Source organism: Megascapheus bottae, chromosome 30 (assembly GCF_031878675.1).
Source record: "Megascapheus bottae isolate mThoBot1 chromosome 30, mThoBot2.hap1, whole genome shotgun sequence".
NCBI classification, from domain to species: Eukaryota; Metazoa; Chordata; class Mammalia; order Rodentia; family Geomyidae; genus Megascapheus; species Megascapheus bottae.
This window is the reverse complement of record NC_143538.1, coordinates 9,866,525-9,894,018: the sequence shown is the minus strand read 5'-3', so window position 1 is coordinate 9,894,018 and position 27,494 is coordinate 9,866,525.

Genomic DNA, 27,494 nt, shown 5'->3' with positions numbered 1-27,494 from the left:
AAAAAATTATCCCCCAAATCATATAATAAAGCCATTTAATCCACCTCATCATTTTCTTATGCTTTCTATGGAGAATAAATCTTAAGATAAGAAAACCTGCAAACTGAAAAGCTACGGGAAACTTAAATAAGCCATCCAAGTATTTTATTAAACCTATTTCCAGTAAACAAAGCCTAGATATTTCTTGGCATGACTACCTAGATAAGCTTCAGTACTGTTGTTGCTGAGTTTTGTTTTCTTTAATATTTCAGACTTGGGTGGGAAAAAAAATAGTCCTGTATTTAATCGTGTGTCATAAGATGTCCGTGTGTGACATGTGTCCTTTTGCTTTTTCTTTTTTTCTTTCCTTTTCTTTTTTGTTTGTGCAGTATTGAAGATTAAATTCAGAGCCTAAAGCTTGCCAAGGCAACCCACTTTACCACATGTACCATGCCCTGACTCCTACTTGCTTTGGGCTTGTTTTTCTGATCAGTTGTCCCTGTTTGGGTGAGAGCCAGGGTTTGAACTCAGGACCTCATGCTCACTCAGTTTCCTTGCTCATCAAGTACTCTATCATTTGCACAACGCTTCCAATCCAACTTTTTTGGGGGGGAGGGTGGGGTGTCTAGTTATTTTGAAGTTGAAGTCTCAGTAACTTGTCCGCCCAGGCTGGCTTTGAACCCCATTCCTCAGGTCGAAGCCTCCTGAGTAGCTAGTGTTACAGGTCACTAGTGTGAGTCACTACTCAAATTGTCACTACTTTTTTTTTTTTTTTTTTTTGCCTGGGTCTTTCTCAAGAGAATAATCTTCCTTACTTTCCTCTCCAATGTAGCTCGGATTACAGGTGTGTACCACCATGCCTGGCCTGAATTTATGATTGTTAGCAAAGTCCACTGGGCAAGCAATCGTGAAATAAGTATTGATGTATAAAGACAACATTACCGTATAAACTCCTGTGTGGATATGGTTCATTGCACACTTCAGAGTTAAAAAAACCAAAAGCACCCACTGTAGATGATAGAGAGGTTTCAAAGTCCAGTCTCATGCTAAGACTTTGTAGTCAGTCATTTGACAGCACAGTGATCATCCAGAAGAAAGATAAAATGAGCCCATAGCCTGGCGCCTGGCATCCTAGCTCCTCAGGGGGCTGAAATCTGAGACTCAAACTTCGAACTTACAGGATAGGCCCTGTAAGACTATCATTGCCAATTAACCCATCGAAAACAGAAGTGGAGCTGTGACTCACAGTGGTAGAGCACTAGCCTTGAGCCTAAGAGTTCAGGGACAGCCTCATCCCTGAGTTCAAACTTCACCACCCACAGCAACAAAAGATGGACCCACAAAGTCCTTACAGGCTTTCATCACCCACTTACTGCTTTCTTTCACCACATACTCCAGCCAGAGTGATGGTGCCTGTCAATCAAATGACTCTTCTCTGGATCACTGACTTCTCGAGGTTTGCCTTGGTTTCCTGACTCATGGACCTGGCGTGCTGGTGAAGAGGAAAGGAAGACACTGCCTCAGGAAGCAGTGGTGCACACTTCAGCATGTGATAGTTAATGTGGAGTGAACTTCATTAGACGAAAAGAGCACTTGGGAAACGAACAAAGGGCACCTCTGCGTGTATCGTGGGGGTTATTTCTTGAGTCCACTGGAATTCAGGTCACTAAATTCCGTGGAGAAGACAGCCTAAATATGGTGGCACCATCCAATAGACTGGGGCATCGGGAAGCAGAAGGAGAAAGAAGGGCCACCTTCAGCCTGTGGAACTCTTTCTGAGTGGGTGCAAGTTCTGCCAGGACCATCCCCTGGGCACATCACAGCCCCACATTCTTCAGCCCTGAGCGCAGACATTCTCTACCTATTCTCCAGGAAACTTCCTGGCCTTTAGGCTCAGACTACAGGCTGTGTCACAGATTCTCCTTGATCATGAAGCTTCCAGACTTTATTTTTAGATTGGGCATCTACTGGCATTCGAACTGGCAGATAATCACTGTGGGGAACTTTGGTATCTGGTCATATGTGACACAATCTAATACATCTCTTATAGTTACTTATTTATTCGGTGGTCTCAGGAATATTGGGGAATCCTATTATACTATCCAACTATGCTGAAAGGCTCTGTTCAGGTCTTACCTTGAAGCCTCCTTGGTTGTCCCAAGGAACATACTTAAGGACCCCTCTTTGTTCAAGGCTCAGAAGGTTTGGGATAGTAAACATCTGAATCCCTGAACCCCTTGCTGCTAAGTGCCTGTGAATGATAAGACTCAGGGACCCACGACTGGACAGTCTCTTGGCAGGGCCAGGCTAACAGCAGAAATAAATATGATGTATGGCCAAAGGCAAACATAGAGCTTATTAATAATAAAGATACTTCTGGTGACATCTAATCTGTACGTGGTTAAGGAGATATATGTTTGTTTAACTTTTTTGTTTTTGGTTGTTAAAACTCGGTTGTACCTAATTATCTTGAATCCAGACTAAATATTTTAAAAATTTTAGAAATGAGAGACCTTATATAATCCAAATCTTTTATGTCCCTCCAAGTTGTAATTTTTTTTAAAAAAAATAAGAGTACATTTTTAAAATTTATTTTGGAAAGGTCAGTAGTCTCAGAAAATAAATTCTCCAGTAATGTCAGCTAATAGAGCTTTTTCTATTTTTAGGGAGTCTAATCTTAGTTTTTTTTCAATTCTCTAACAGTTCCCCCCCCCAAAAAAAACCCCAAAACACTGAAAGATAAATGAGCCCAAGATATGTCAAACATACAAACTGAAGCTTTCATTTGTTTTAAACAAATTGTCTAGCTTCTCACCAGAGTTTTGAAAAAGTCTTAATTTTTGACCAGCACGATGATGCTTTGAACTCAGACAGCAGTGATCTTTCTACAGTGTCTTCTGAATTGCTGCTATAAGTTCATAAAGCAACCTTTTTTATGAAACATTTTCGTTTCTCTTCTGGACAAGGAACTCCGTAGGCAGCAGTTCCAGTGCTCGTCAATATTATCTCAAACCGTAAGCATGAGACTTTGTGCTCATAGCTCACTTAGTTCTCACAGAGAAACAATTGTCATCAACAACGTAGACACAGAGTGCGCTAGGACCATTACACAGCAGTAGTTAGTCGGGGTTAGTCTGGGTATGTGTGCCTCTAACCTACAACGCTGGGCCCTTCCAATGACGCCATGAGGGCTTATGATCGGAGCAGGATTGCCATCAGAGCTTGTGATCAATGCGACCCCAAGTCAGGCCTCAGGCTCCTTTTCCCACTGACCTCACAACCTCAAAGGCGAAAGGTCACCACACCTCGGCCCATCCAGCCCAACCTCCATCTGGAGAGGATTAGAATGGGCTGCCATTTGTGTCTGTCTTTCTTTCTCTGCTAGGTGTAACTGCACGCATTATTTCATTTCCAGTACTTAGAACGAGGGCCTCTTTCTCTAGATAGGAACTCAACATGAATCGTGGTGTTTTAAGGCCTAAATGCATTCATCCCTAACAAGGCCTGCACTACTCACACACACCTGATTTAATATTCCTGATGCAGAAGTGTTTTGAGTTCTGAAATATAAAGAGTTGTTAGACTGCTTGATTCATTCTTCTCTAATATTAGATCCTGCTTAAGACTTACCTCTCCTTTACAAGGCTCTTTTTATTTTTTTTAGAACTTCATTATTCTCTACACTTAGGAGAGGAACAGAAAGACACAATGCCTCTGTGCATCTGATAGTACAAAATAATATTTATCTAAATGAACTCCAGGAAATGAAACAAGAGGCTTATTTTCTCCCTCTTTTTGCTGCTTTTGTTTTCTTTCCTGCACTTTCTGTATGCTTGAGTATTTGTCTTTGGGGGTGGGGGGTAAGGAGAGGTACAGAGATGGAGGGTCAAAGGTAAACAAATACAATGGGGACAGGAGGAAAAAACTGGGAAAAAGCAAGGGGACACTGTCCAAAACATAAAGTATTCTTTAAGTGACTTATGTAACTGTTACCTCTCTGTACATCACCTTTATAATAACAGGTTTTGGAATAAATTTCATTGTTCTCTTTATCTCTTTATCTATACGCTAAGTTTAAATTGGGTTCTATTCCCCTAGACTTATATCAGCAATGTAATCCTTAAAATATATATCAGTTCACCCCTGATTGTCATTTTCTCCATATAGACAAAATGCACAGCAGGGGTGGAATTCTCCCACGAAGAAAGCAAACATGAGTGACACATCCTGTGCTCTCCAAGTTTCGTAGGTACCTGGCTTCTAGCAGGAGACACTCAGTAAAATCTCTGCCCTCTGTACTGTCTTGTATACAAGTGGGGGAATTATCTCCTTCACCACTAAACACTAGCTTGGTAGTTTGGGTTCCTAGACACCACCTGCTTCCTAAATACAAGTTTGTTGGAAGGACTAAAGCCATCAGAGAATATCAGAATCTATTGTTTCCAAAACATGGTTGGAATGTAACTTGGTTTTAGTTCAGCCATTATCAAGTAGACTCTTGGACTTGGATGCAGTGTTTTCAGAAAGACTTAAGTCCTGATAACAGGAATCAAAGACCTACAACAGAGTTCCACACCCTGATTTGTTTGCCTTTGATGTACCTATTTAAAAAAAAAAAAAAAAAAAGAAGCAAAAACCATTAAAGTTTCTGTTGGGCAGAAATGAGAGTCACTGGATATGAGCGTGTCTCATGCTGACAGAGCTGGATGAGCCAATCCTGCAGAATTGATTTTGCCAGGAATACCAAGCACTGGGTTTCCTCCTTCCAGGTTTCTTGGGGCTCTTAGAATAAAGGCCCTAGAAGGAAGGTGGATGAGGAAAGAACTTCCCAATCACCACTGAAGAAAAAGCTAGGCCCTTGCTCTAGGCAAAACCATGAGATAAATAAATATATACCTGGGCTAAGATACAAGAAATGCAAAGAAACAAAAAAAAAATTGAAAACTTAGAAAGGAAGCGTGAATTTTTACAAAACCATTTACCTTCTGTGTCTTCATCTTCTCTGAAAATTTCTCTATTGCATTTCGAGGTTTGAATTGGGAGGAGAGAAGGGGATGGAGAAATTAAGGCTGGTCAATGAGATTAGCGATTCAAATATATATGTATATTAAAAAGGGAGAGAGAAAGAGAGAGAGAAAGAGAGAGAGGCTCCAATTAGAAGTATCCTGGGGTTATTAGCGATAACAGTGCTCATATCCAATTAAGATGAAAACCATTTAACCAGCTTAATGTGCTACCTCTGGCAGTGTGGGTTTATTAGTTTTATCAGACTTGAGAACTGAAACTTGAAATGATATGTACGCTGGGTACCAAAGAGACACCGTTAAGATGGAGAGATAATTGACATAAAATGAGATGCCCCAAAAGTTGTTGATTAACAAGCATGGAAGATATTGGGGATGAAGGGAGAAATATTTCCAACAATATTCAGAAAGGAGACGCATTTCTGAAGGCAAGAAGTTACCATAATCTTTTTTGATGCCCCTAATGCAGACATACATGATAAAGCAACCTTCAAATTCCTGATATGTCTTCTCCCAGAAAAAGAAAAAAGAAAGAAAGATAGAAAGAAAGAAAAGAAAGAAGAAAAAAGAAAAAGTCAAGATTTTTAGGTTTTCTTCAACAATGGGTTCAGGTCTTAAATGAGGTACTTTATGTGTATATAGCTTAAATGATATAGAGATGTATACCTGTGATTTCTTTTTCCTCCTCAAAATCATAGTTACAATGTTGCTTTCAGAAAAATAGTAAGAGTTAGCCACAGATAGAATTCTTCCTGTTGAATTCCAGAAGGAAAGGAGTTTCACACTTCCAAATAGCCACAAGATCCAGAAGATAAGGGCACAGGAGACAACATTCTTGAATTGGTAAATTGTATAAGAGCATTCAAGGCCATCATTAAGTAAATGTTTTTTTTTGAAAAAGAAGGCTCCCCCAGGATTTCTATAAAACCCCCATGTCTACAGTGAGAGGATGTGGCATGATGTTCTTTTGTTTTTCAAGAATGTTTTTGCACTCAAAATGCATATACAAAATCGCCATTGTAAGAAAGGGTCAAATGACAAAAGACGTACTGAGAAAATTTTCTGATGGCTACCAGTGCCTCCGTTTTGTACATTATAACAATATTTTTCAATGAACATTTCAGCTCCCCACAATTTAAAAAAAAAAGAAAAAGAAAAAGAAAAACTGTCATCTCCCAAACACAATCTGGAATTACATGGCCTCCATCCTTCCCCAAATCGGTCTTGGAGTGGTTAAATTTTTGGTGGACCTGAAAGAAAAGTGGGCTGTTTTCTAACCAATAAAATTTTTCTCAATTTCTCTGCCCTTTAGAGAGAGATACAGACAGAGACAGAGACAGAGAGAAGCATGATTGACAGGTACCAGTGGCACATGCCTGAAATGCTAGCTAATCAGAAGGTAGAGATCCAGAAGAACATAGTTCAAAGCCAGCCTAGACAGAAAAGTCTAATGTATGATAAATTAATGACCTAAATCACTTAAAAAGATTTATCCAGACAGTGAAGCATGTGTGAGTAAATGGAACTTAATGATAAAGCATAGGCTATCCAGCTTTGTTCTCATTTAAGAGGAAAAGTATTTATGTACCCAGTAAAAGCTTAAAAATAACCAAGTAGCCAGTAGACCTGACTGAGAGTTCAGGAATAATGAATCTGCAAATCATTATTGATTAAGCTGTGAATTCAAGATTGCTTCTTAACCTAAGAAAATTTTGTGACCCATACCTTTTCTCATTGTATTTTGTTTCGTCAAATGGATTCAATTCAATTAGTAGCTATTGAACACTTATCTGATGCATGGTACCCTAGGTAGGTAAAAAAAAAAAATACTCAGGAGGCAATCTGTGGTTTGCATGGCAGAGAATATAATTTTCCTGAACAATGTCAACCTGATCATCCAATCCTGCCACCTTGCTCCCTCCTGAGGGCAGAAGTTGAGATTCTGTGGGCCTGTGACAAAGTGAATCAAGCACAATAGATGGAGATTCTTTGCAAGATCTTTTAGCCTCACTATAAAAATTGGCTTTTCTTAAGTAGGAATGGCTCCCGGCTATAGTCAGGTTGACAGGATGTGGTTGAAAGTTAGGAGTCCTAAGGAGGAAGTGTGAGCGTGTGAGCGTGTGTGTGTGTGTGTGTGTGTGTGTGTGTGTGTGTGCACGCACGCGTGCACACGGGCAGGCCCAAGGGCTTGAACTCAGGGGTCTGAGAACTGTCTCTGAGCTTTTGCTCTCAAGGTCAGAGCTCTACCACTTGAGCCACAGCTCCCCTGCTGGCAGTTTATTTGGAGTTTGTGACAGTTTATTTGCAGGGAGTGTCCTCGTGGAGCTGGCTCTGAACCTTGACCCAGAGATCTCAGCCTCCAGAATAGCCTTTAATGCGCTCTTAATCCATGTCTTCATCTATTAAGATAACACCTGGAAATAGGATTTTAGATGCACATTGCAAAGCATCGATGAATGATAAGCTAAGCAAATTGAGTAGTTAACCCTACCAGGTTTTCGAGATAAATACAATTCAATAGCTCTTTGAAGTTACTTAAATTTTCCCAGAGAGAAAAAGAGGTTCCCTTCTGCCTAACCAGAGAGAAAGAAGGAAGAAGGTAGAATAAGAGCCACTTTTCTCTTTTTTTTTTTTGCCAGTCCTGGGCTTGAGCTCAGGGCTTGAGCACTGTCCTTGGACTTTCTCAAGGCTAGAGCTCTACCACTTGAGCCTCAGCACCACTTCTGGCTTTTTGCTATGTATGTGGGGTACCGAGGAATCGAACCCGGGTCTTCATGCGTGCTAGGCAAGCACTTTAACCACTAGGCAAAACTCCCGGCCCCACCACTTTTCTCTTTTATACAGTGCCAGCCATTGAACCCATGCCCTCACACGTGCTAGGCAAGAGATCTACTAGAGTGCTATATGCCTATTTCAGCACTCACAGCTATGGGATCCAAAATTCCAGAATATGACTTGCAGACTTTAACAGCCCTCATGTGACTCATTCTCTCCAAGAGTGTAAGCCAATAGAGGTAATCCATATTCATTGGTTAATCTATTTATCTTTCCAGTAAAGTCCAGTTACAGATCTGCAGGGTTTTTTTTTTTTAAATAAGAAAATCAAAATCTTTTGTATGAATCACATTCCTTCCATAAACTTTATACCTCTTATTGTCCTTTAAGATAAAGAGCTATACTGTTGTAAGAAAGAACACCTAATTTTTCTTTTGCTTTTGCTCTATGTCTGATACGTTAAAAAATTAAGAGCATATGTGGGTAGGACTTTTTTTTTGGGGGGGGGGGGTCATGGGGCTTGAACTTAGCCTGGGCGATGTCCCTGAGCTCTTCAGCTCTAGGCAACTGCCCTACCCTGAGCCAAGCCCCACTTCCTATTTTCTAGAGGTTAATTGGAGATATGAGTCTCAGGTTCTTTTGTTCCCGAGCTGACTTTGAACCTTGATCCTCAGATCTCACCATCTTGCATAGCTAGGGTTACAGGTGTGAGCCACTGTGCTCGGCTTGGTTAGTTTTTTGGAGCGTATTATTTTTTATTCCTTCTGTGAATAGATTCTCACTTTACAAATGAGAACCGTAGGAGGACAATGTCACACAGAAGGTAAGAGGGGTCCTGCCTCCTAATCAAGGCCTCTGCTCCTTTAACCCCAGCGTTTGGAGGTAGCATAGACTGTGATAGATTGTCTGAAGTTCTTCCTACTCTCCTACAGTTCAGAGGCAGTTAATCTTACATCACATAAATAAATAAGAAAACAGAAGCAGTTACAACCTGAGTACCAAAAATCTCACTTCAGGCGGGAAGTTTGGGCTAGTGGTAGAGTGCTTGCCTAGCATGCACAAAGACCTGGGTTTGATTCCTCGGTACCACATACATAGAAAAAAAGCCAGAAGTGGAGCTGTGGCTCAAGTGGTAAAGCACTGGCCTTGAGGAAGAAGAATATAAAAGTTCAGAAACAGTGTATAAACCCTAAGTTCAAGCCCCATGACTAGCACCAAAAATAACCAAATAGTTAGATAGAGGTGGTCAGATTCCTTTTCCATGAGCCATCTAATGTAAATTAAATACTAATACAATTCTGTTTTAAAACACTGGCATTCGTTCTTTTCCCTGTAATATATCATGTCTTTGACCATGTGTCAAGGACTTCTATCTATTTACGTACTGTGTGCTCTTCCATCCCAACACAATTCAAATCAAACTCCAGCAGCCTTTGCCTCTCCTTCTTCCAAACAGACTCTCTATGAGGAAGAAACTCCCAGGGGTTTCCTGCCATCTTGCAGCATGCCCACCGGAACCTGGCAAATTCACTTCTCTACCTCAGGCTCTGGGAGACTCCAACCACAGCTCAGGGACTGTCAAATCAAACAAGCATGAATTGAACCATCTCAGTTGACTCCACTTGAAAGAAAAGAAAAAAAATAACCTGTCTTGATTCATGGTTGGTTAGAATGAAGTTCTTTGCAAATCAATCTTTAAAAAAAAAAATGCGTTGACACTGAATAAAAATGGGAAAGGAAGGAAAGAGAGAAAGTATTTCCTAAACTTACCATCCGCTTGACTGAAGGATTTCTAGTCAAGATGTTTACAGCAATCTTTTATTTCAATCATCTTATTAATAATATGAATAGTTTGAAAGTGATTATATATAAATATTTTCAAACAGGAAATTGTTTGACTGATGACCATAAAAATTTGATCAAATACCGTTAACATAGAGCTTTTGGGGGGAGAGGGGAAGATTTGTTGAGTTCATTGACTATTTTGTGACAAGATCATTTTGAATACACTCCATGAACTATTTAGTTTTCTATGAAATCAAAAGTGATGCCAGATGGATGAGCCATGGAGTGAGCCATGGGGCTATTTCTCTCTTGACTGTACAATCATAAAATAATAATGATAGTAATAATAACAATTATCATGAGTCTCCAATAAAATGACCTAATGAGGAATTTAGTTAGGCTGGTCAATTTCTTCTGTCCCTTCCTCGGCCTATTTAATCTAGGGGGAAAAAATCTCACCCTTGCCTCTATTTTTCAACTGGCATCACAGCAGTTTCTTTTTCTAACCTGGGAAGAATGTGGTTGGGTTGCAAAGCCCCCTTCTCTATTGTAAAAGTCCCAGGCACTGATGCCTTGCTTTTAACATCATAATAAAGGGTACTCTTTAGTGGATTATCTTGAGAAGGGATTAAGTCCTTCAAGTCTTCCCTAGGGGGCAAGGTGTTTTGAGTCCTAAACACACACCAATTGCCTGCTTAACTTTTCATCTTATTTTGAAAACTGCCCAGCTGGAATTCAAATTCTTTTCCATAGAGCTGAATTTTATTAGTAGCAAAGTTGGAGTTGAGGGCAGCAGATGCTAAATATAAGCACTGTTCTTTTAATCTCCTCGTGGGGCCACATGTTTCAGATATTTCACTTGAGACCAGGGGTCCCCATCAGGATAAGACTCAATCTCAACTCTGCTGTAAAGTCTGCAAGTGTCTAAATCCTCACCCAGTCTCCCCCAAGCAGCAAAATTTCCACGTAAGGACATCTCTGCATTTTACTTGGGGTAAAGGAGAAAATTCTACTTTCAAAATCCTCTTGTGTCTCTGACTCTCCTACCTCAGAGTTTCAACGTTATCATCTACATTATTTTACATTTCACTCAAAGTAGATTCCAATGCATAACAAATGCACAGGCCCTCTTGAAATGAGAACTAATTGCTCTATAATTTATAATCAAGAGGTTTCCTTTGCCTCTGCTTCTTTATCTTTAAGTGTTTCTGTCTATGATATTAATACTAAAATCTTGCCCTCCCCCACCCCATCTTATCTGCCTGTAATGTTGTTTCTAGTAACTACTCCATTGTACTCTCAAATAATTTGTCATTTTCCTTCCTTCTTTTCTCAAACTTCTTTTTCTAATAATTACAATTTTTCTTTTATGCGACAAAAGCGGATTTGTTGTTGTTTTGGCCACTGAAAACATTCACTTAAAAAAAGTGTTGAAAGTAAAAAATTATTTTTACACACACATATGCAGAAAACTTTTTCTTAGAAATTGGTCTTTGGAGAACTTTTTTCTTCCAATCAAGCAACACATATTACCTGCAGCTTTTTAATGAAAATCTATAATTAGAAAACTCTAGGCTAAATGGATGTTTTAAATACCTCTCTATAACAAAATTTATAAGAAAAGATGTCAAGAAAATAAACGTTGATAATCTGTATAGGCATTAATATCCTCCAGGTGTGCTTTTCTTATGAACAAAATAAAAATGAACTCATGTTATTTTTGATAGCTTTCTCTCTCTCTTAATCTTTACCTAACTACATGTATACCTATGCACATATATATATATATATATATATATATAATAACATTCTAGAGGGCTGTGCTTTAATTGGAAATAATCCCCCACATACTTTCAGTATAAAGTCTTTAAAGAGTCATGAATTTTATTTATACCCTCTCTCTCTTTGAGAGTCTTTTGTTTATTTGCTGTTTCTTTCTTTGTGAAATAACACTCGCAGAGGAAAATCCCCCTTTCTGCCCAAGGAATTAGGCCAGAGACAAAAGGAGGGAATTCTTTAAGCCTTGTTTTGTGCTAAGAGAAATGTTTGACATTTCTGTGGAGAGGTGTTTAGCTTGGATTCATTAGGTTCTTAGGAACTCTTTTCTATTTTGGCCTTTCCGTTTCTGTCACTGTTTTTTTTTTTGTTTTTTTTTTTTGGTTTGGGTTTTGTTTGTTTGTTTGTTTGTTTGTTTTTTCACCCTTCTTTTGTTTGGTAGACTAAGTAGACTTTACCAAAGTGTAATTAGGTTGCGTACATCCAAAAAAAAATTTTTAATCCAGTTGTTTAGTTGTTTTGAGTAGCCTAAAACTGAATTCTATCTACTTTGTGCCATACATCTGGCCTGAAGATGATAAAGTAACAGAAGGAAGACAAAATAAAATAGTACCCAGAGAAATTTGTTTCTTGATCATGGTAAATATTCATTGACATCTTTTACACAGTTACTGGAACAGAAAATACCCCATTCTTTTTTCCCATGCATGCTGAGACACATTCAATAAATTTTCCTGAACATAATAGTTTCACAAGAAAAGGAATTCCTTTAAAAAAAAGATTATTTTATTTTATGATAACAAAAATGTCTTTAATAATACTGAATTTGATTTATCTACTCAGATGTATAAAGAAGAAAAGGAATTCTAAAATGTTCTTTTTTTGAATTTTAGAATAAGGTTCTGTTACCTCCGTCATGCAACTGTAACCCATTTGTACATCATCTTTACAATAAAACTATATATACATGTCCGCTACTTCCATTGTTCTCACAATTGCTTCGAAGATGTTTCTTGCCTGGCCTGAGAATGGTAGCTTCTGGCCTACGTTTTCTGCTGGAGCTCTTATTTGTCTTCCACTAAGTAGCAGAGCTTCTTTGCTAGATGGTCAGTTTCCCTGAATTAGAAGAAGTGCAAATATTTGCTAAATCCCCCAGGTTCCCAGAACTAGATTTGGTTATAGTCTTCCTTTTCTTCTTGGATGTGGCATTAAACCAGGATTTGCTCTCTGCTTTTTGTTTTGTTTTGTTTCTATTGCTAGTATCAAAGTCCAGGAATAGCTGGGTTGGAAAAGCATGAGTGCAGCTCCAAAGTGAGTCCAGAGACTAGCAAGTACGAGGCTCAAGGTCTAGACAGCCATATTTCAGAGAGAGAGAAATACAAAGCTAACAGGTGGCCAGAGAGGGCCATGGCCCAGAGACTTCACCAGAGACAGCCTTCTTGAAGAACAAACTTGCTTTGTCTGTCTGACAATAGCCCTGCAGAAGACCTGCCTGAGCAAATGTGAAGCAAAAGAAGGAAGAAACACTGAGGAAAGCTCTAGACTAACCAAGATTTAGTGGGAAGAGGGCAGAGAATTGTGTCCATCATTAGCTAGCCCTCTGCCTTTTCCAAACACTGATTCATCTTTTTTTTTTCTTTTTAATTAAAGAAAATCTGGCAAACCCATTGTTTTGTCCATCCAATCCCACATATTCAAAGCTGTGAATAAAATGTTGATTTTTCACTTGGGGATGGGCCTGAATGCCTCCCACTGTCTCTAGGGTCACAGTCTTGCACCCTTTGACAGAGCTGGAGACTCACTGACCTCTCTGCCCAGATTGGCCTGGCACCATGATTCTAGTCTTGGTCTCCCCATGTAGTTTGGGAGTCACCAGCGGCATCTGAGGATGGTATAATTAACCCCTGTGTGTCCCTGGCAACTTATCTGCACTGGGTGTTAAATTTGGTGGTGTTTGTGACTATGAATTCTAAAATGACGACTCTTTAACAGAGTGAAAACCTCATACGCCCACCCACCCCCTTCCCTCCATCAATTCCCTGCTTCTTAAATTGTAGTTCAAGCTCCAAGAGGGTCTGAAAGCACACATCGAAAACCATTTTGGAATCCAATATCTATGTAAAGGCCTTTTGAGAAAGAGAGAGAGAGAGAGAGAGAGAGAGAGAGAGAGAGAGATAAGAAAAATTAATGATTGATATCACTGATTTCCTAAGAATGGCCAAAGATAAACACATCGAATTTTGTTCCCAGAAGAATCGCTGGGAAGAGATAACAAGATAAGGGTGGCACAGAAGTATGAATGCCAAGAGACATAAATGAATTATTTAGGGCACCCGAAGAAAATGAATAATCTTTAATATTAAATTAATAATCTTTGGGTGCCATTTCTTTTCTTAAGAAAAAGAGAAGAACATAACACATAAGCCCAAATGGTTTGCATATGTCATAGAATTGAGAAAAATAAGAGAAGGAATGGGTAGAAGGGAGATGAAGATGTTGAAGAGAAGACAGAGATACAGAGCGACATGTGTTATATATGTAAATTGCTTTGCTCAGTGTCAAAGGAAATCTAAAACATAACCTCAAACATTCAGAAAAAAGAACGTAATAGTCTCTGGACAGGAAAAAGAATTTGAGGGAGAAAGGAAAATACCTCAAAACATGTTTGTATAATGGCCAACCAAATGTCTAGTTTGGAATTAAGCCTCAAAGGTGGGAAAAATTACAATGATGAAAAATCCTCCAGGTTCCTAAATAAGTAAGACATATCATTTTACCTTATAACCCTTCATGTAAGCAAAGATTTTCTATCATCATATCCTGTTCTGCTCCTCAAAAGAAAAGAGAGGAAACAGAATCATTTGTAGAAATTTCTGTCTCTTCTATTTGATAGAACACAGAATGTTTGGACAACAAAGTTCCTGAGAACTCAACTTGGTGTTCCAATACACAGAATAAATTTGAGTTGACTAGAAGGGTTTAAAGAATTGATTTTATTTTTAAATTTCCTCCTTTTCATAAAAAAAAAAAATCTAAGAAAATAGTAAGGAGCTCAAAGCTCTTCTTTTTTCTTTTCTTTTTTTCTTGGTTACAAAATTCGGTTGCTTGTTGACTTTTTTTCTTGATTTAATTTTGTTGTCAAGATCATATACAGAGGGCTTACAGCTATATGTTTAAGGTAGTGAGTACATTTCTTGTTAAACATTGTTGTCCTCTTCCTCATTTTTCTCTCTCTTTCCATCCCCCTCAGAGCTCTTCATAAGTACCCACCGAATCAAACTTTACTTAAAAAATGTGCTTTGGCATATTACTAATTCAGTGAAAAACAGATTGAACTCTTTACCACTGGAATGCCATTATACTTTTTTTTTTTAAAGCAATGATAAGGTATAACATGGATAGAACAGCTTTGCAAAGATGAAACCATTCATACCATATAAAAATCAATGGCCCCAAGTCCCGCAGGATTTTCTTGATTTTCTTTTCCCCTTAAATCTACCAAATATAATGTGTTCGAATGCACATAAAATAAAATAAAAAGCAATAGAGAACAGTTCCCATCTTAAATCCTGTTCCCTTGACTCCTTGTACCTCAGGGTGGAGATCAAGTTCTTCATTAATTATAATTACTTGGAGCCAAATGTGTTTCTTTATTTTAAATCTTCTTGTAAATACACTTCTCATAGCCCAAACAAAAATGGAGGGGCAGATAGGGGTGGAGGGGAGGAGGATTTATAATTATCTCTACATTGCATTCCTGCTATTTGTTCATTACTGTGCAGATTATACTTTAAATAAACATGGTCCTTAAACTTCTTCATCAAGACAAATAGCTTTCGTTAGCCCTTGTAAGAAGAGACATATTTTGTGCTTACATGAAGGGTTTGTCGTTCCAAGACATTGTAAAAACTAACATTTCTTTTTTTGGCAGGGCTTGTATTTTTGTTAGAGCAACCAAAGCTTGTCTCCTCTTCCCTCCCTTTCTTGCAGATAAGGCAAGAAGGCTTTCAGACATTAAAGATATGATTCTGTCCTGTCCTCTCAGTGTGTTCCTAACTCATGTCTCCGTGTGAGGTCTAAGATACTCAGCTTTAAATTATATGAAAATACAATTGATTTCCAAAGCTAATAGTTGCAGGAAAAGGAGATTTTTTTTTTTTTTTTTGGTGTGTGTGTGAGGGGGGTGGGGGGGCTTTTTCTTTGCAATGTTATTTATTTTTTTTTTTTTTTGCCAGTCCTGGGCTTGAGCACAGGGCCTGAGCACTGTCCTTGGACTTTCTCAAGGCTAGAGCTCTACCACTTGAGCCTCAGCACCACTTCGGGCTTTTTTCTATGTATGTGGTACCGAGGAATCGAACCCGGGTCTTCATGCATGCAGGCAAGCACTTTAACCACTAGGCCAAACTCCAGGCCCCTGCAATGTTATTTTTGTGGAGCCTTTTTAGAAATAAGTAAATGTCCTTAGAAGTTTATTACAAGTGCATCATGGCTCCTTGTGAAATTAATTTCATTTAGACCTTTCAATATTGTGTGCCATTGTATTTAGCAGGAAAGCTAATAGTTGTCACCCTCAAACAACAGTCAACACCGCTAGAGATTACACATTATCTATCAACTTCTGAATGAAAGGGACTTCCCCAAAACCCACCCCCTATAGGCATCTCCCATCTTCATGACAAAGGAGTACTTGACCTAAGGAGGGTGGGGGGCTGTGAAGTCCCTGATAACAGCTCAGATTACAAGAGCAGTTAAACCAGGTGGAGTTACCAGAATTTCCTCCCACCCTACCCCCTGGGCCTGCCAGGAAACTCCCTCTCTTTCCTTTGTCTTCAGAGCACTGTGCCAGAAGCCCATCTGGTCAAACAGCAAAGGTGTCAGTGGTTGCCCCAGCCATCACTCAAGCATGTTGTGATTCCATTGGCCACCTGTGATTGGCCCAGCCCAACCACATGGCTGGTGGCCTATAAAAGTAGCCTGTGAGCTTGGGCGTGGTGGCTCCCTCACTCACATCTTAGAGACATCCCTGACCGGTTAGTATGATTCTTGATGGTAGGTGCGGAATAAAACTCTATTTAACTTCCGCTTTTGTGTCAGACTCGTTCCTTTGATCATGGACCCTAATATTGGAGGACTGGACCCTAACATCGAAAAGATTAAAAAAATAATTTTCCCAGATGTTAACAAAACACATGCACACACTAAGCATTTTATTATGTGTACCAAAAGCAAGTTTAGTATAATGTTAAACAAGCAAAACTTCAATGTAAGACAAATTTTCCATATTTGCTGGATGCCAGTATTTTTTTTTTTTTTTTTTTTTTGCCAGTCCTGGGCTTGAGCTCCGGGTCTCAGCACTGTCCTTGGACTTTCTCAAGGCTAGAGCTCTACCATTTGAGCCACAGCACCACTTCCAGCTTTTTCTGTGTAAGTGGTACCAAGGAATCCAACCCCAGTCTCTCTGCATGCTAGGCAAGCACTCTACCATTAGGCCAAACTCCAGGCCAGTGTGTGCATTTTTGCAGGTGTTTTAAATATAGTTTATCTCAACTCTTCCTTCCTTCCTCCCTCCTCCCTTCTCCCTCCCTCCCTCCCTTCCTTCTTTCCTTCTTTTTCTCTTTCTTTTCTTGCTACAAAATAAAGATGTTTTCCCTGTGGATTGCCTGTCACTTTTTGAAATGAGAAACATGATGAATTATAGTCCATTTGCTTTGCTATGCTTTATCAAGCTCATTAGAGATGATACATGATCTAAACTTTACCAAAGGTAAGTAAAAAGAAACAAAAATCTTGTCTAGAGTACACCTGACTTACCTATAGAACGTTACTGAACTTCAGTGGTGAATTCTCAAAGACCAATTCCCATCTCCAACATTTAGCTCCAAAGTGCTTTATTTCATTTTTTTTCCCCAGCATCACGCTATGTAAACAAATTCATGTTGTTCAGACCTGAAGGGGACATGGCCTTTCCCAGAGAACCTTCTCTTAGGGAAGTCTGGTGTAGTCCAGTACCTTAAAGAAAGCCAGTGGGGCTGAAAGGAAGCGATTATCAGGGGTATTTGTAAGAGAGGAGGCTTGGAAGGAAGAGGGAGGATCGGGGAAAGTCTTAAAGCTGTTGTAAAGATATGCTGTCCATGCAAAGACTGATGGAAAGCCATAAAAGAGATTCAGGGCAGACGTCAGTTCAAGGAGAATTGTGCAAACTGGGCTTGTGTTATTTACAGATGGTCCACACAGGGACACTGCATAAGTCAAGGCAAACAACTTATTAAATACATAGGGAAACTAAGAGCCCCAGGTCATTGCCAAATGAGGAGAATGAGAATGGTAGTGTATGCATGTGCTCTAACTACATGAAGTGTCTAGTGCATGTGTGTATTCACAAGTATAGCATGTGCTCGTGTGTGTGTGTGTGTGACAATTCTGTTCTATTGCCATCATAGATCTCTGTCCATCATTGCACATGTTCAGAATAATGGCCAAACTTTTCAATCCATGTTCACACCAACCTGGAAAATGTTCAGTTTGTCTAAGAGAAAAGTTATCTTCAATAATATCCTCTTTAATGTGTTCCTCTTAGTTGCATGAGAATTCATCGGTGTACTATCTTTGCAACCTTCCCTCTCAAGGGCTACACGGATGAGAACTAATAGCAGTGCTATCCATTCTATAAAAGGGGTTACAGAGACAATCGTGTCGTGCTTTGTGTATAAAATAACTGGCATTATATACTAAATAGGTGCTACTAGGTTTCCTAACGCTGATGTAAGAAAAATATGGTTTATATGTTGTGTTCCTTTGCTGGACAAGCAAGCAAAAGAAGAAAGCCCACCACGGTTTAAAACAGGGCAATGCCTGTAGATTTTTTCCTTTGGTGCCTCTCATTCTTTGACCCATCAATCAGATGAGATCCACTCTGGATATACTGTGTGTAGAACCTAAAAGGTAGCAAGTCTCCCTTTTGAATCCTGCAAAGGAAGAAGAATCAAGTAGTTACAGAAGAGAGGTCTCATGTTCAGTAAATGGAATTCCGGAAAAGAACCATCGGAGATCTCTGTAGTGGTTCTAACATTGCCAGGAAATTTCTACCTCGTATTATTACATGCTTAATTAAAAGGACTTTGGCCAAGTAACACCTCTAGCTATGTTTGTAGCCTCACTGGTTTAGGTATCCAAAAACCACAATATCTGTTAAGTTCTGTTATCTCACAGTACAGAGTAAACAGTAAAATCTAAACACAATTTTCTTTTTTTTTTTTTTTTTGGCAGTCCGGGGCTTGAGAGCAAGGCCTGAGCACTGTCCATGACTTTCTCAAGGCTTTCTCTACCACTTGAGCATCACCACCACTTCTGGCTTTTTTCTATGTATGTGGTACCGAGGAATCGAACCCGGGTCTTCGTGCATGCTAGGCAAGCACTCTACCACTAGGCCAAACTCCCAGCCCCTAAAAACAATTTTCATCCTCATGGCTTCTTGAGTTTTACGATACATGAATAGACAATTGAAAAATATAATACAGAGATGAAGCAAAAGGACTAGGTAGATGATTAGACTGAGAAGCCAGAAAAATGGGCTGGGAATGTGGCTTAGTGGTAGAGTGCTTGCCTAGAATGTGTGAAACCCTGGGTTCAATTCCTCCGTACCACATAAACAGAAAAAGCTGGAAGTAGCACTCTACTTCCAGGTCAAGTGATAGAGTGCTAGCCTTGAGCAAAAGGAAGCTCAGAGATAATTCTTAGGCCCAGAGTTCAAGCCCAAGACCAGCCCTTAATCTTCCTGGGGTATCTTACGGTATTATCTTGTTCCTTCTCTATTAAAGAAATATTAATGATTCCAACTTAGAAGACAAACCTGTGAATTCTGGAAGCTGGAAAGTTATTTTCCCATTCCTGATCTCTTTGGGGGTGCCCAATACATTTCCCTGAGGTCTGTCTACTTCACAGTCCTGGCAAAACTTTAAAAAATAAAATAAACCTGCATTGACATACAGAAGAAAGAGAAAGCTGTTTAAAAGCTGATAAAAGGTGATTGCAAGCCTTGAATTTTTTTTAATCTAGTTTCATTTTAAAATAAAAAAAGGAAAGAAAGTAAAAAAAAAAAAATAGACCCTATTCAGTTTGACTGAAATATATTACGCAGGACAGAGAGACTATCTCTTGTAATTGTCAGCAGATTGGCTATCCAACATATAATGCTGGCAAAGCCTGAACTTAATTGCTAAAATATGACTTCCTAGAAACTACAAGTACATTCTGGCAATGTCAAGTTATCCCAAACCACACGACTTGACTTCGACTTGAGAATTAAAATGGAAGATTTATCCCAGGTCGAAGCTGTATCTCCTTGTGCATTCTGCCTGAGTTCTGTAGACCGCAGACAGGAACCAGAGCTGCAGGGCCCCAGGGGTCAATGTCAGATACAATCTAATTTAACATCTTTATTAAGGATTTCGAAGAGGGAGTAAGCCACACATTAATGAAATGTGCAAATGATATTAAACTGGGAGCTGGTATAGCCACCAGTAAGGACAAAGAACTAATAGGAACGTGCCAAAAGAGGTTAAAACTCAGTGCAGAAAATTATTACATGAAAATCACCTTCCAAGGATCGATCACGTTTTGCAGATGAATCTGGGGAGTCAGAAATCTCTGAGTTTGGTGTGTTGTGTTCATCTGGGAACACAAGGGGGGACAAAGAAGAAGAAGAAAAAGAAGATAGTGGTGAGTCCGGATCTTATTTAGATGCTAACATTAAAAAAAATAGAAATGATTGTGTAACTCTATGCAATCTTTAAAACAAAATAAAATTCAGCAACCCTAAACACTAACATGTAACCACTTAATGAGCACAACACAGGCCGTTATTAAGAATGGTATCTGCGTGATCAACATGGCCGCGCACACAAATGAGGGAAAAAGTTATATATGGTACCGATTATACTGCAGTATAATCTTGCCTATCCTAGCTGATACACTTGTTCTATTTTAAGAAGAATGTAAGATGTGTGTTGGATAAAAACAACTGTTGCTTAGATGAATCCATAGTTGCTCATCTGGCCAAAAAAAAAAAAGCGTAGCATGATTAAACTACTCATGTGTCAAAACTTAAATTTTGTACAGGATAGCTCATACCTGCAATCCTGACTATGGGAAAGACTGACAAATCCCTGACCCTGACAAATCCCACAGGTAACCAAAAAAAAAAAAAACCAAAAAAACAATAGAGTTATGTAAATTTAAATGTCCATGTATGTATAAATGGAATTCAACCAGAGTAGGTATCCATGGTGGGATACAGAGGGTCTGTATCTGAAAAAAATGTTTTCCAGGTCTTCTGTTACAGCAAGTGGTTTTTCCCTTTCCTCTGTCAGATATTGGAAAGAAGATGTTTGTTTGTTTGTTGTGTGTGTTGTCGGTTGTGGGACCTGAACTCTGGGTCTGGGTGTTGTCCCTGAGCTCTTCAGCTACCCCTGAGCCACAGTGCTACTTCCGGTTTTCTGGTGGTTAATTGGAGATAAGAGTCTCACAGACTTTAGTGCACTCCCTTGTACATAAATTGAAGCGATAACTTCACAAATGTGGTGACCACCTTCCTGTTTGGCCTGGCGGACTTCACAGCTGGAGAGCCAGCAATCTCTTATTGTGCTATCGTTTACTAAGCTCCACTGGAGTTCATTTCTTTTTCAAACAGTGGGATGCTTCTTGAAATGAGGAGACACGCTAGTGGTGGACAAGAATTGTCCTAATGGTGCTTGCAGGCTGTCACATGCAGAATCATGAAACACCACCGGAATTCCTCCTACAGAGAAGGGGATTGATCCACGGACTGATTGGGAATTTTTTTTCCTGATCCCTGGATTCTGGCCTCTTCCACTTTAAAGCCTTCTGATACTCAGTCACCAGAGCTTGAGTTTGTAAAAACTCAGGTTTTTTTCTTTTTTAATATCAAAGGAATATTATAACCCTCACTCCCTTCATGGATTTCTCAAACCAAGATATTACCAGATCCTAGGAATAGTATGTTATTTTCATAGATGTGTGTATAAATATACATATATTCATAGACAGATGTAGACACATATGTATACATACATATATATACATATATGATAAAGGTTAATTTCTATATGCACATATAGTTTATATACTATATATTATACATATCTATGTATTAAAGGTTAATTTATAAATTGGTCACAGTAAAGATGTCAAGTATAACTCAAAAAAATAGGAAAAAAATTATGACGCTATCCTGTGATTCGAAAAATGTGCAAACGTGTCTATTATCTCTCTCACAAAATTGCTCACACTGTCGCTGTGCTTCTTCCGGGAGTGATGCAAGAGGATGCTTCCTGGGATTGCTTTGTATTTCCTTTGGGGATATAATCCAAATTTCCGACCTTGCTACTTTTGTGCTTTGGGGCTACCATTGAATTATAAGGACAGGTTGAGCACTGGAGGATAGTGACGGTACATGTGACACACACGCTGTCCACAGAGTGACGGAAGGAAAGGTCACATATACAACATGGATTCCTTAGGCAAAGAGATGAGGCCATGTCCCTTGTGTGTCCCTGGTAGGCTGGCAAAGAATGGTGCATCACTGACTACCCAGAAAGGATTGCGATTCCTTTGTTTGGAATTTTCCATTTACTGTTTCGAGACTACATATGATCACAAGTAACTGAAATTACAGAAAAGTCAAGTTTCAGGTAAGAGAGGGCTATTGGAAAGCTGACATCTTTTTCTCCTCTCTACTTGAACAACCTCCGACATGTTTCTCAATTGTCTTGTGAGTGAATTTCAAGTTCCCTGCCAACTTCTCATTTGAAAAATCCCTTTGACAATCCCAAGTGGAGGTCTCTCTCTCAAATGATTTATCATTGTCTTTTATGTGCCCATTTGAGACATTATTTGTTTCTTCTCAACTTGGTTTTTCCACTGGTGAACTCAGCACCCAAGAAAGAGCCCATTTATCTGACATATTTGGTAAAACTAAATTTCCTTGTTTTTTTTTTCTTTTATCTGTTTCAGATGCACTGGCTCCTAAGTAATTACACACTTACTGGTCTATGTGAACAAATGCAATCCCTTCAATGGCAGGGAATACATTTCATTCCATTTCCCATCATGCCCTTGCCTTTCCAATACCTCATGTATCTGGCCTGTACTCCTGAATGAATTTGGGGTTCTTGTGTGACTCAGTGAGAGAATGAAGCAGATATGAATTCAGTGGCTGGTTTCATAGGTAACATGCTTTGTAATGCCAGGCAGGTCATTTTACCTCCCCAGGTTGTTTCAATAGAGAACAGGGGAGACAATAATTATTACCTGACACAGAGGAAATGCTGTGGGGATTAATGAAATAATTTTTTATAAAGCAGTTTGAGCTCCCTGGAAGAAAGGCACTATGTAAGAACAAAGTGTTATTATAATTATTACAGAGCATCTTTCATCTGAGAATCTCAAAGCACTTCACCAATCATTAACTCATTAATCTTAACACTCCTGCAAGAACTTTTCCCTCTCTGCCTTCTAGAAAACATAGACAGCAAAAGAAAAAGGTTAAATAAATGCCCAACCCATGAGCCATACAAGCATCAAGTTCAAGAGCAAGTTTCAAGCTCACCTCGCTCAAACTTAGTCCTAGAGAACTAGAGGAGGTATAACCTCCCTGATCTGTCACACAAAGAGAGGAAGGCATTGGGCTTGCCCTGAGTAGCTGGCAAAGATCCAGTGGGAATGAGGGCCCAGATTAATACTTTCCACAGAAGAAAGGGTTAGATGGAGGCATGAAGGTGATGCTTACAAACTTCCTTCCAGTGTAACAGTAGGAAGAGAACAAGAGCCATCCTTGCAATCGACCACTCTCCCTCTTCCAATAATTTTTTTTTTCTTTTTTGGTTCCGGCTCTTTTCATCAGCCAGTCTTTTTAAACTTGATGCCTTTCTAGGATGTCTCAGTCAGCCAGAAAAAAAAAAAAAGTCTCATCACCTCTGAATACAAAGGTAGCAGTTTAGTAACCAAAGAAATAATCCCCCCAAAAGACTGCATTCAAAAGAGCTTTCCCCTCCTAATACTGTTTTTCCTGCTGAATCTCATGAATGTGAGTGGAGACAGGTGGCACTAATCCGCCATGGAAGATGGGGAAAGAGGAATGTTGGCTATTCTGCACATCCTTGGGGATGAGGAGGGTGGGGGGCGGGGAATGAGGGCTATAGCTGGGATTGTTAAATCAGGATCATCTAGCCACATGAAGCCATTTCTATTTATATCCCCCCCTCCCCGCAAAAAAAATATATAAAAAAGAATGACATCTGTGCTTTCCTCACAAATGTGAAGTTCCCACTTCCTAGAGATTGTGGTCAAAAGTATTGTTGCGATTTATAGGAGTAAACTCGCTACAAACCACACACAGCATGCATGGGTGAGTATGACATCCCATTTTTATGGTGGGTTTTACATCCAGAAGAGCAGTGCCTTCACTGTGCCCGTGTCTGCTCTGAACTCTCCTGCTTCCACTTCCTCCTGACCTTTCCCTCTTCTCCACCATTAGCAAGCCCACTCCTCAGGAGTGACTCACTCCTATGACAGCCTCAACCCTCTGGCGCGCCTATCCTGGCCACAGTCCTCTTTCCACCTTCAGAAACTTCCTCATACCTGAGAAGCCACCACCACTCATGAAAAGAGAATGTGCCTCCCAACCAGAGCCCTGTGACAGATAATCTTAGCACCTGTCACCTTTTGTTCTATAGCCTTCGGCCACTTCCCAAAACCTGTCTGAGCCTTCTTTTGTAGACTGTAACACAAGAATTACAAGTCTACTTTAAACCTGTTTGGGACCATCACACCCAAATACAATCATTTCAGAAAAAATAAAAAAAAAAGAAGGTCCCTCATCAGTAGCATGCCAAACACTTGAGATATAAATTCATGTAGCCAACACTGGAAGATGTCACACATTCACCATTCTAGCAGAACCATTCCTCACCATGCAGAGATTTATGCCTAGAGATTTAACCAAGGTCAAACCTATCTCGGGAGGCAGTCATGGCCAAGAAACGAGGGACAAGGAGAAACAGAAACTTGGCACGAAGTCCAGAGTTTCACACATACTAATTCTTCATCCCTAGAGGAAATGTGAATGATAGGAAGACATGAGGAAAGCAAGGAATTGGGGGCTTGGGTTAAGAACTAGGCCAGGAATTCTTATTGTTTGCTTGGGAGTAGTGAGGAATTAACACAAGGCTGTGCGTATAATGGGCAAACACTCTACCACAGAGCTATTCTCATAGCCAAGAGGTCCAGGCTTCAGGATTACTATAACCCTGAAGATCAAACAGTCACATGGGGTCAGCAGTGGGAGAAAGAATGTGACAGGAGTAAGAGAAGAATTTGTCCAACTCAGGAAACCACCCCATCAGACCAAGAGCCTGCGAGTCGGAAGGCACCAGCATAGGAAAGCATTCCCACTTTCCTCACAGGATGGCACTGCTGACAGAGGGGAGAACTGAGCCCACGCGTGGGTTCTTCCATGGTGGAGCCTGGCAGATTCTCACTTCCATCAGCCACCCTCTGTCACAATGCTGACAGTCTTTGCTGGCCTCAGGGCTTCCCGTGATATCACTGGACTGATGGCTTCCTGCTATGGTTTAGATAAAGTGTTTGGAGAACATTTTTGTCTCCCCCCACAAAACCCACATCTGAAAGGCTTTATCCGGAGCCCAATATGGTCCCCAACGTGGGAGATGGGAAAGCTTTAAGAGGCGGAACCTAAAGCAGGAGGCCTTGTGGTTATTGGGAACTGGAAGGAGATAAGGAACCACAACCCCTTCCTCTACCACACGTTCACATTCCAGCCTTTGAGAAGTTTTGACACACACAGAACCATCATTACCTGTCTCCCCATCACTGGCTCAAAAGAAACCCACCAATCACAGCCCACCCCTGAGCCACGCCTTCAGCCTCAGCGCCCACTTAGCTTTCAAACATGAATGGAACGTCAACAATTAAATACCCCTCACCCTTTCTAGCTCCTTAGAAGAATCGGGAGCTCCCTAGTTATGGATTCATATGTAGAGAAGGTAAACACGTATCCATGGAGAATGAAACTTCAAAAAAATATTACTATCTTTAAGTACACAGGGGTTTTCAACTCAACACATCAGTCCATGTGTGTAGCGTATCTTGATTTCCTCTTCCACTGTTCTCTCCCATGTCTCTCAACTTCACCCCTCCTCTCAATTTTCCTAGTTCCATGTTGACATTGAATATTTGACTGCATTCTCCAACCTTCCTCTCTCCATTTTTTGCCACTCCCCCCCCCCACCTTTGACTGGGCATTACCTCTCTAATGCATGTTTTCTCACATATGTTGACGTTAGATCTAATTAACAAATAGATTCATATACACATATGTATGTAAATGTACAGGGTCAAATATACACAAACATTACATTATAGTATAGGCAGGGGAGAATGAAGGACAGTGATATAACTTCCTTGAACCATTAACTCACAGTCAAAGAAAATGAGTTCGAGAAAGGTGGAACTGGGTACTGACTCTTCAAGCTGTCCTCGGTAGATTTCCACCAGTACTTCCCGCATGTGAGATGAAATTAAATACCTAGAGAACAAAAGCACTCATCTTTGGTTTCAGGTCCAGTCTCTACTTCTTCCCAGGCTCTCTGTTCCTTGAGAGATCTAACTTTCTACACCACCCCCTTGCCTCCTTCCCAGTAGTTTCTATGCACCACTTGACTTTACAAGTGGAAAATGCATTTCACTCTGACCCAACACTGTGCACAGACTAGCACCATGTAAGCACTTAAAGGATGTGTCTAATAAAGTACCACATTTCACAACACTCAAATGAGAATAGCCCCCAGGTGCATCCAATCAAGGCTATCCCAGATATGCTTGCTAACAGAAAGGTAATAATCATCACTTCTATTTATCCATCCTTACAATGAGCCAAGCGCCATGCTAAAACCCTTCATAGACTCTCATCTTTGCTTAACAAGCAGGAAGACCATATGATCTCTTCCCCCTCCCCCTCCTTTCCAGTGGAAAAATTCATCACGCAGTGAATGAGAAGCTGAGTCCTGAACACTCACTCATCCACCAACTTCCCCTGATAACACTCAACTCCAGCAATGGAATCTGAGCAATTTTCTCAGCTCCCTTGGGGTGTGTAAGCCTCACACTAGCTATCAGAAGGCTGAGATCTGAGGATTGTGGTTTAAAGTCAGCCAGGGTGGGAAAAATCTGTGAAATTGTTCTCTCCAATGAGCTACAAGAAATTCCAGAAGTGGCACCATGGCTCAAAATGGTAGAGTGCTAGGCTTGAGCTCAAGAACAGAGGCCAAGCCCTGAGTTTAAGCCTCATCACCAGCAAGAAAAAAGAAAAAAAAAATAAAAAGATCATTTCTAATTCAGTACCAGACACGTTTATCATTGTAGATTATAAAGAATCCAAAGTGGGAATTAAAGATCTATGTAACAATAACCCCTTCTCCCCCCAGCAAAGAAGTACCTACATTTATTATTTTTTCACTGGTGGCCAAGTTGCCTGGGACAGGCTTAGCCTGCTTTTCCTGGGGTTGTGACTAATAAAAGCCTACACAAAAGTAATGAAAGAAGGCTCCTTCCTTGGCTGGCTAGAGGAACTCCAGGGATAAAGCTTTTGAACTGATGTCTTAAACATCAGATTTACCCAGTAGAATGAACATGTCAGAATAGAAAAGTCTCCATAGTCCTGATTTGGAGACCCCAAAAAATGTCATGGAAAATTAAGATATTTCTGAGCAAAATGATTCCTCTGGTAAGTTATCTCAGAACATAACCACTGGAATTTCAGAACTGACTATAGAGAGATTAAAAAAAATGTAAATGAGCTTTGCTTAGGCTACAGGGCTTTCTGGAAAGTGCGATAGGAAGTTGAACCAACTATGATTTCATCCAAGTAAATTAACCTTGCATGAAGGGCCAAACTTCTCATTAATGCCAAAAAAAAAAAAAGGTGCCCCTAGATGTGCTGAGACACAGTCACTTCCAAAGTCTGTGATTTTACTTAGGAAAAAAGAAGATTTGTTCTATAATATTTTCCCTCAACCAAACACAACTGGGTTAATGACCATTGTCTTCAACACTGTTCAT